The sequence below is a fragment of the Callorhinus ursinus genome, unplaced genomic scaffold, assembly GCF_003265705.2.
Source record: "Callorhinus ursinus isolate GAN/ISIS: 27379988/994484 unplaced genomic scaffold, GSC_fseal_2.0 scaffold10, whole genome shotgun sequence".
NCBI classification, from domain to species: Eukaryota; Metazoa; Chordata; class Mammalia; order Carnivora; family Otariidae; genus Callorhinus; species Callorhinus ursinus.
Genome location: NW_027397072.1, coordinates 51,543,130 through 51,550,397, shown reverse-complemented (window position 1 = coordinate 51,550,397; position 7,268 = coordinate 51,543,130). Strand labels below are relative to the sequence as shown.

Sequence of the window (7,268 nt, the reverse complement as noted above, 5' to 3'; positions counted from 1 at the left end):
CCCAGGCCCCAGCCTGCCAGTCCTGGCCAAGAGGACTGGGGGTGGAGGGAGCACTGGCCAGGCCCCATTCCAGGAGCCCTGCTTGCTTACAGCCTGAGGCACTAACCCCCACCCCCTTCTTAACGTCTTGCTTACAAGACAGCATTTGGAGACAATTTCTCATCAGACCTTCTTGTAAACATCCTCCTGGATGAAGCAAGCCTGAAGGAGCCCTTATTAGAAACACCTGCGCCAGACAACGGGCCTGGTGAATGACAGCTTGCAGAGCCGTCACCGGCCCCCCTGCCAATCCTGGGGCTGGTGAACTGGGTGGGATGGGAAATGGGAGTGAGGGTGTGGGTGGGGGGCAGTCTCTTCCCTCCCTTTCCCCTCTTCCCTAACCCCCCAGAGGGCCAGTGTTTGCTGAGACAGTGCCCTTCCCACTGCGGTGTGAAGGCTTGGTGAACAGAAATCTCTCAGCAGCTGGTTCTTGTGGTGCCCCAAACGCCCCCCATTAGTCACCTCTCGGATCTCGGAGTTAGTCATTGCCCTCTTCAGTTTCTCTAAACAAGATGGCAGCCACTCTTCCTTGTCCCACACACACCCCCAGAAGTGTTAACACACTGAGTTGCTTACCACTTGAAATGAATGAGACTATTCAAGACTTTCAGCACTGTTCAAGTTCGAGCAGAGATAGCAGAGAGGCAGATAGAAGTTCCCCTACGTGGAATTCCTAGGCTGGAAGTAACCTTGGCGTGCCAGCAAAAAATACAGGAAAAGCAAAATCAGAGTCCAAAGACCACATCTTCTACTGGAAGGTAGTTTCAAGCCATCTCCCTTGCTCCGACCAGACATTTTGGCGGGTGGTGATCCAAATCCCCATTTTGCTTAAGAGAAAGCAGCAGGAGAGGAAGAGGGACTATATAAATTGGACCCTGAACTCCGAAGAAATCAATTCTTGTACCATGAGCATTGGTCTGTGATGGGACCTTCCAGCACTCCCTGCACCCCTCTCCCTCCCACCGCGCCTGGGACCCCCAGCCAAGCACCTCTGCACCTCTTCCTGCGATCCTGCTCACAGATTCTCTCTGCCACTTGTCTACAGACGCCTCTCGGGACCCGCCAAGGCCAGACCCTGCTCTGGGCCATCCTTGGCCCTCGTGGGGGCCTGGAAAAGAATCTTCTACTTCTGGGGCTGGAAAGACTATACTTTCAGGGATCGTTTCTATAGTTTGTTACAACTTCTGGGGCTGGACACCCTGTGGAGGCACCCTTGCTAAGGTGAAGCAGTTAGTTCTAGAGGGAGTAGAGGCATGAGCGTCTGTCTGTCTCTCTGCCGAGCCATGTTCCCGCCACCCCTCACCCCAACCTCCCTCCCAGCAGGCCACAGAGCTCCGAGTGGGACTGAGGTGGGGGAGACTCACCAAGGACCAGTCTTTAATGAGTGGCGCAGAAAGAGGAAGCACGAGGCTCCATGAAATAAATTAGTGAAATCTCAATTCCGATAAATCCAGTTTCTTTAAAAAAAAAAAAACAAAAACACCAGCAACTGGTAGGAAAAGAAAATGTAATTTATGCCTATTGAAAGGAGGCCAGGTTTAAATTGATGAAGTCTCCTGTTTATGTAATAAATCCATTTCCATTCATGTCACCAATATATTTATCCACACATCCTGGTCCAAGTCAAATCTTCATTATTTTATTATTCAACGGGGGGCAGAGGGGAGGGCAGGGGAACAGAGTTCTGTGTCGAATTAATAAAGTCTCACTCTCTCCCCCAGATCCCTCCTTGCACGGGGACAATTTATTCCTAAGAAGAAGGCAGAAGAACTGGATGCAATTTATGTGCTTTGAAAGAGACCCAAACGTAATTAGGCAAAGTCTCAAGTTCACCGAGAAATAAATCCCAGAGAAAGTAGCCGGGGGTAAAATTTACGTTCCCTGAAAGTCTGAAAGCTTCTCTCCCACCGGCCTCCCGCCCCTCCCCCAGGCCACCGTGCTTGGTTCCCAGTTCCCAAAGACCGCCAGGCCCCAGGGGTTCTCTCCAGCACCCCCACTTCCCACAGGGCCCAATATGTTCACAGGCGTTCCCCTCATCCTGCAGGTTCCCAGGGACGCTCACCCTGCCTGTCCCTCCCCACCTTGACCGATACATACCCCTCAGACCACTGTCCCTTCACTCCATAGTCAGGACAGTTACAGGACAGAGGGACTTCTTAGCTTGTTGGGGCATTTGCTCGAGAGAAATGAAGGCTTATGGGGGTGCCTGTGCCTCCACACCCAGTCAGAGGCTTTTCCCGGAGCGAGGCGGTTTCCCTGACAGAAATCCCACAGGCAGCCCCTCTCCAGGTCCGGGGTCTCACTTCACTCCTGAGGCCCCAGCTTCCTTCTTTCAGGAGGGAAGCACAGGAGATGGTGTGCCCTTTCCCCAGGGGGTTGGATATTTGGTATTTGGGCTAGGTGGTGCAGGTTTTTTAAAGCCATCAATCTGGAGAATCCGGAGTGGCTGGGGGGAGGACAGTGATCTGGTGGGAGGTGTTCTCCTGAGGGGGGAGCCTGAGAGTGGGGTGGGCAGAGCAGAGCAGAGCCTCCCCCCACCCAGGGAAGCATGGGGGCGGCCTGGAGCTGTGTGGGGAGGGCACATCCATAGGAGGTTTACAGTTGGGAAACCTCCATTCCCCTCCCCCGCCCACCAGACCAGTCCCTGGGAATGTAGCTTTGTGCGGCCACGAGAGTCAAGATACCCCTAGGACTGATTCTGCCTGGCTCAGAGGCTTCGGGGCACACACAGCCAACAAGCAAAGGCTCCTATTGCTCCAGAGAGACTGTGGGAACTTAACGTAGATCCAGCCTTGCTTAAGGTCCCCCCAGTGAGGAGCTAGGCTCATGGCCCATCCCTAGCCCTGCCTTGTTCCCTCAAGAAACGGGCCATTTTGCTCCTGGCGATCAGGCAAAAGCACCTGGGTAGGTGCTGGAAGGTGAGGTTGAGGTTTGAGCAGAGCTCAGACCCCAGCCACAGAGAGAGAGAGGACAGACAGAGCAAGTAATGGGTAGAAAAAATCAATGGGACTTTGTGCAGGGCGATGGAGTTGGGGCAATGCCCGGGTTTCCGGTAGGAGCACCTGTGTGACCAACTGGTGATACTGTTTGCCCTGGTGAGGAGGGCTGGGGGAGAAGGAGCCAGTGGGTACAAAAGATGATGAGTTTACCTGGAGAAGAGTAGGCTTGGGGGAAAAGCAGGGATTAGATGGGTTCAGTGTGGAACAACTGAGTTGGCCAAGACTTTGCCATCCCCAGAGAGATGTCTGGTGGAGACACAATTGAGCGTTCAGGAGAGAGCCTGGAAGCCTCTGGCACACAGGTGGTCCCTGACCAGAGGAGCTGCCCTTGTCCGGGAGAGTGTGAGGGGTGAGACGGGCCGAGGCCAAGAGCACAGGAGGGAACCAGGGAAGGCAAGGCCAGAGGGAGGTGGGAGGAGACAGAAGGGGGTTTTAAGAAGAGGGACACCCCCAACGGCGTCCAAGGCCAAGAGAGGACAATGCACTAAAGACTGAGATGCCTCCATCCCTGGTATCAGAGAATACTGATGACCTCAGTGAGAGCCCTGCTGGTGGAGTGAGGGGACAGAGTAGAGGCCAGACTTCAGCAGGTGGAGGCAGGGGCCCCTGGCCTGTGCGTTGTTCTGAGGATAGGATTAACCTTACAGGATGACTGACATGGCATCACAAAACCAAGTGCTGGGAGAGGGTCTCAGAGAAGGCATGAGGGGGCTGGTTCTCGGAGCAGAAGGCCACTGCACCCTTCGAGAGCATGCGGGCCACTTTTTCCTCCAAGATGGGAGAGGAGGTGACTCTGGACATGAGATGGAGGACTGTGCCCAGCTCAGGGAAGGGCAGGGAAGGGCCCGGTTAGAAGGTGAGGTGGGCACTTCATGTGGAGCCCCAGGCCTAACTCCTTCCTTCCAAGCCGACGCTCCTTCTAAGAACCCTTTGTTTCCAGCTTTGGCCGGCCACTGGCTGACAAGGCAGCCTGCAGGAGGCTAGCCGCCATACCCCTGGAGAACGTCGGGTACCTGATTAAACCTGACAGGACCAGTTTCCTAGCCTAATTTCCTTTGTTTCTGCTAAGGGGATGCTCCTCAAGTGCAGGGTCCCAGCTAGAGAGCCTTTTGAGCTTCCCTATCCAGCATATCGCTGATAGCCATGCTAATTGAAAGTGACCTAGATGCTGGGAATGCAGATGCCTTTCTCAAAAAGGCCCAGGCTGGGCCCCATCCATGGGCAAGCTGCCTTCAAAGACTGCTTCCCCTTGGGCCACACCTCTGGGAAAGTCATCATGACTGAAGGGGGCCATCTGATCCAACTGACACACTATTGCTCAACAGCAGTCCCTGGCATACATTGACGGGAAATGGGCTTGCAGTTCAGCCAAAGGGCTGGTGTCTTTGATGACGCAACAATGGCTCTATCTGCGAAATGGGCATTCTAGAAGGTTCGGAAAGGGAGCCCTTCCACCCTCAAACTCCCTCTGCCCATAGGCAGCCTCAGGTCAACTCTGGGCAACCTGGGCAGGTCTGGCAGCTGGTTTTGAAGACACCAGAGGGGGTTAGGACCATCCTACGGCCCGAGGGGTGGCCAGATTGTCACTGCTGTGCACCTCCGAGGGTGCTTTCCTTGAAGCGACACACCGCCGATGGGGACTGCTTGATCATGGGCTGACTCCCCTGATCTGGGCAGCAGGGACTCTGGCTATAAAATTCTTGTTTTACGAGGTTCGCTGGGAAGCCAAAACTCCCCTGGCAAGCCTACCAGGCAGCCCCGGAGGAACGCAGCAAAAGAAGCCCTATTGCCAAGATGCATTGCATCTCAGTCGCTCTAGGAGCTACTTATTTCTCAAAAGCCCAAACATCCGGCCACTTGTCACAGATCTCGGAGGAGGTCTCTGGCTCCATCAGGAAGGGCGGACTATGAACAAAGATCCCAGGATCCTGCTGTCCGTGACCCAAGCATGGTGAGAGGACGAGGGAGTGGGGGAGGTGTCAGTACAAGCCCAAGACTCCTCCTCCATGGTGCGTCAGGCCCCGGAAAGCCCCCGTAGTGGACCTGCTATCTCCCAGAAGCAGACCCTAAGAAGGGGATTCATGCACAAGTGGTTCATCAATGAAGTCCTCCCAGGAAAAACCAGTCGGGGGGGGATGGGAAAGTGGGACAGGAATGAGAAGAATCCAAGTCGCCTTGTGATTTCAGGTGAAGTTCCGGTGTCTGTTTGATCCTGCAGGGAGCTCTGGGGCATAATTTACCCCCAGAGCTTATCCCCCTGGAGGCAAGGAAACTGAGCCATATTCCTTTAGCAATCAGGCAGAAGCTCAGTCTGCCCCCAGGGGATAGAAACTCAGCATTTCCAGAGCTCCAGGAGTCTGGGTGAAGTGGCTGCAGGGACCCAACAGTGGCCTGTAAAGGTGCAAACTCTTAGGAGCAAAACTCACAAGAGCTAGGGGATGGGCACACAGAACTGGCAAAGGAGGAGTGCCTGGGAGGAGCCCCAAAGCATGGTTCCTCTTTGGTAATCTTCAACTTGGGTCTGACAGTTATTCCCTGCATTGATCCCTGTCACACCATTCCACCCAACAAAGGCAGCAATTAAAAACCATCCACCCTCTTCGCAGCATAGGTTCCACGGTCCTGGCCTCCGAACCCTGGGCAGGAACCATTATGGGGCCAATTGTGTGGTTTTAGTATGGCTCTGGCGTGTCCTGAGAACCTCAGTGACCATGGTATCACTCTGGGAATCATAGGAGTAACCATTTGACAGAGTCTTTGTTTGAAATGGGATAAAAGAGGACTGGTTTCAAGGCCCCTTCTTACTCTCTTGAGACAGGAAGCATTTGGTTCGGGCATGCAACTTTTGTCATGACCACCAGAAAGACTCGGCTAAGGGACAAGACAAATACTCACTCCTCTGGGGGCTGGAAGCTTTAGACTCATGAACCACCAAAGCTATACAGCTTTGGATCATGATCGGGACATTTCAGAACTAAAGTCAGTAAACTTCTACAAAGAAGCAATATTGGAACTCTATGTGGTCATTGTCCATTTTCCTTTTGGCTACAAGGAAGGTCTCAAAATTTTGTGGTGAGAAATGAGCCATAGCTTGCATTTATGTGTATTTTTTTAAATATTATTTCTCCTTATTTACCTATACTTCCTCTACATGCCTCTGGATTGGGCTAACTATCTATCTATATACTGTTGCTGGTAAGGACTTCTTAATTTTCATGAAAAGATAGCAATTTTCTTGTCTATAGCAATTTTCTTTGCCATAAGCAAAGCTCATGGTCAGGTCTTAAGTCAACAGCAGAGGATATTTTCACTGTGGTTGTTTGCCTGAAATTGTAACCTGAACTCTCTGCTACTCAGCTGTATTCAAAATCTTGGTTTGCAGAAATGGTCATCATGGGGGCTAAGGGAGTTTGATGGGTGGGGAGGGCTCCTGGTGACATTAAAAATCTCATTCCTGAATCAACCTAGGCTATCCTAAGCCACCTGAGAGCTCATTCTTGGACTACATAGCTTTGAACTCGCCTGTAATTGCTGTTATTAAATTTCTTTTTGGTCTTCAACTTGCATTTCATCCCTAGAACCAAAAGTAAGTTTCATATAATGGTATATGCGTTTTGAAACGTAATAAGTTGTATGCAATTTACTATTTTTTATGGGGATGTTGCCTACTTTTTTTATTATATGGGCATTGAGAATCTTGTATTATGTGGGCATTAATTGTCTGGATGCTAGGAAGCTCTGAGCCAAATTAACATCTCATCTATATCAATTGTACATATGTGTGAAACTTTCTATAGAATAGCTGGGTGGAGGGAATGCTCATCTTCAACTTTACTAGATCTTACCAAATTATTGTCCAAGGAGGTTGTCATCAAGTGACCCAGAGTTCCTGTTTCTCCCTCTCCTCATCAACACTGGATATGATCACAATGTTTAATTTTTGCCAAGTCAAGGAGTTTGAAGTGGTTGCTCTTTACATTGCATTTCCCTAGTTCCTCAGGAGCATCTTTTCATGTATTTATTAGCCTTGAGGCTATTTCACTTGCAAGCTACCTGTTGAGAGCCTTTATCTCTTTTTTCCCATTAAAATATTATTCTTTCTCTTACTGACTTCTGTAAAATTTGTAAGACCTGTAGACTTCTTTTTACCTCTGACTTCATCCTACGTCCCTAATCTGTTTACCTCCATCCTAATTTCCTTAGCTATCTATATCTACCTTCTATATATAT

General features: G+C 51.1%; 1 long non-coding RNA gene and 1 pseudogene across 1 annotated transcript; both read left to right on the top strand.

The window, feature by feature from the left end:
• Nucleotides 1-1,179: 1,179 nt before the first annotated feature.
• LOC112821348 (small nucleolar RNA U3) lies at nucleotides 1,180-1,283 on the top strand (annotated as a pseudogene).
• Nucleotides 1,284-4,506: 3,223 nt separating this feature from the next.
• Nucleotides 4,507-6,043, top strand: LOC112820684 (uncharacterized). Its single transcript, XR_003207223.2, has 2 exons — nucleotides 4,507-4,989; nucleotides 5,857-6,043. It is a non-coding gene; the product is annotated as an uncharacterized lncRNA (long non-coding RNA).
• The last annotated feature ends 1,225 nt before the right edge of the window (nucleotides 6,044-7,268 follow it).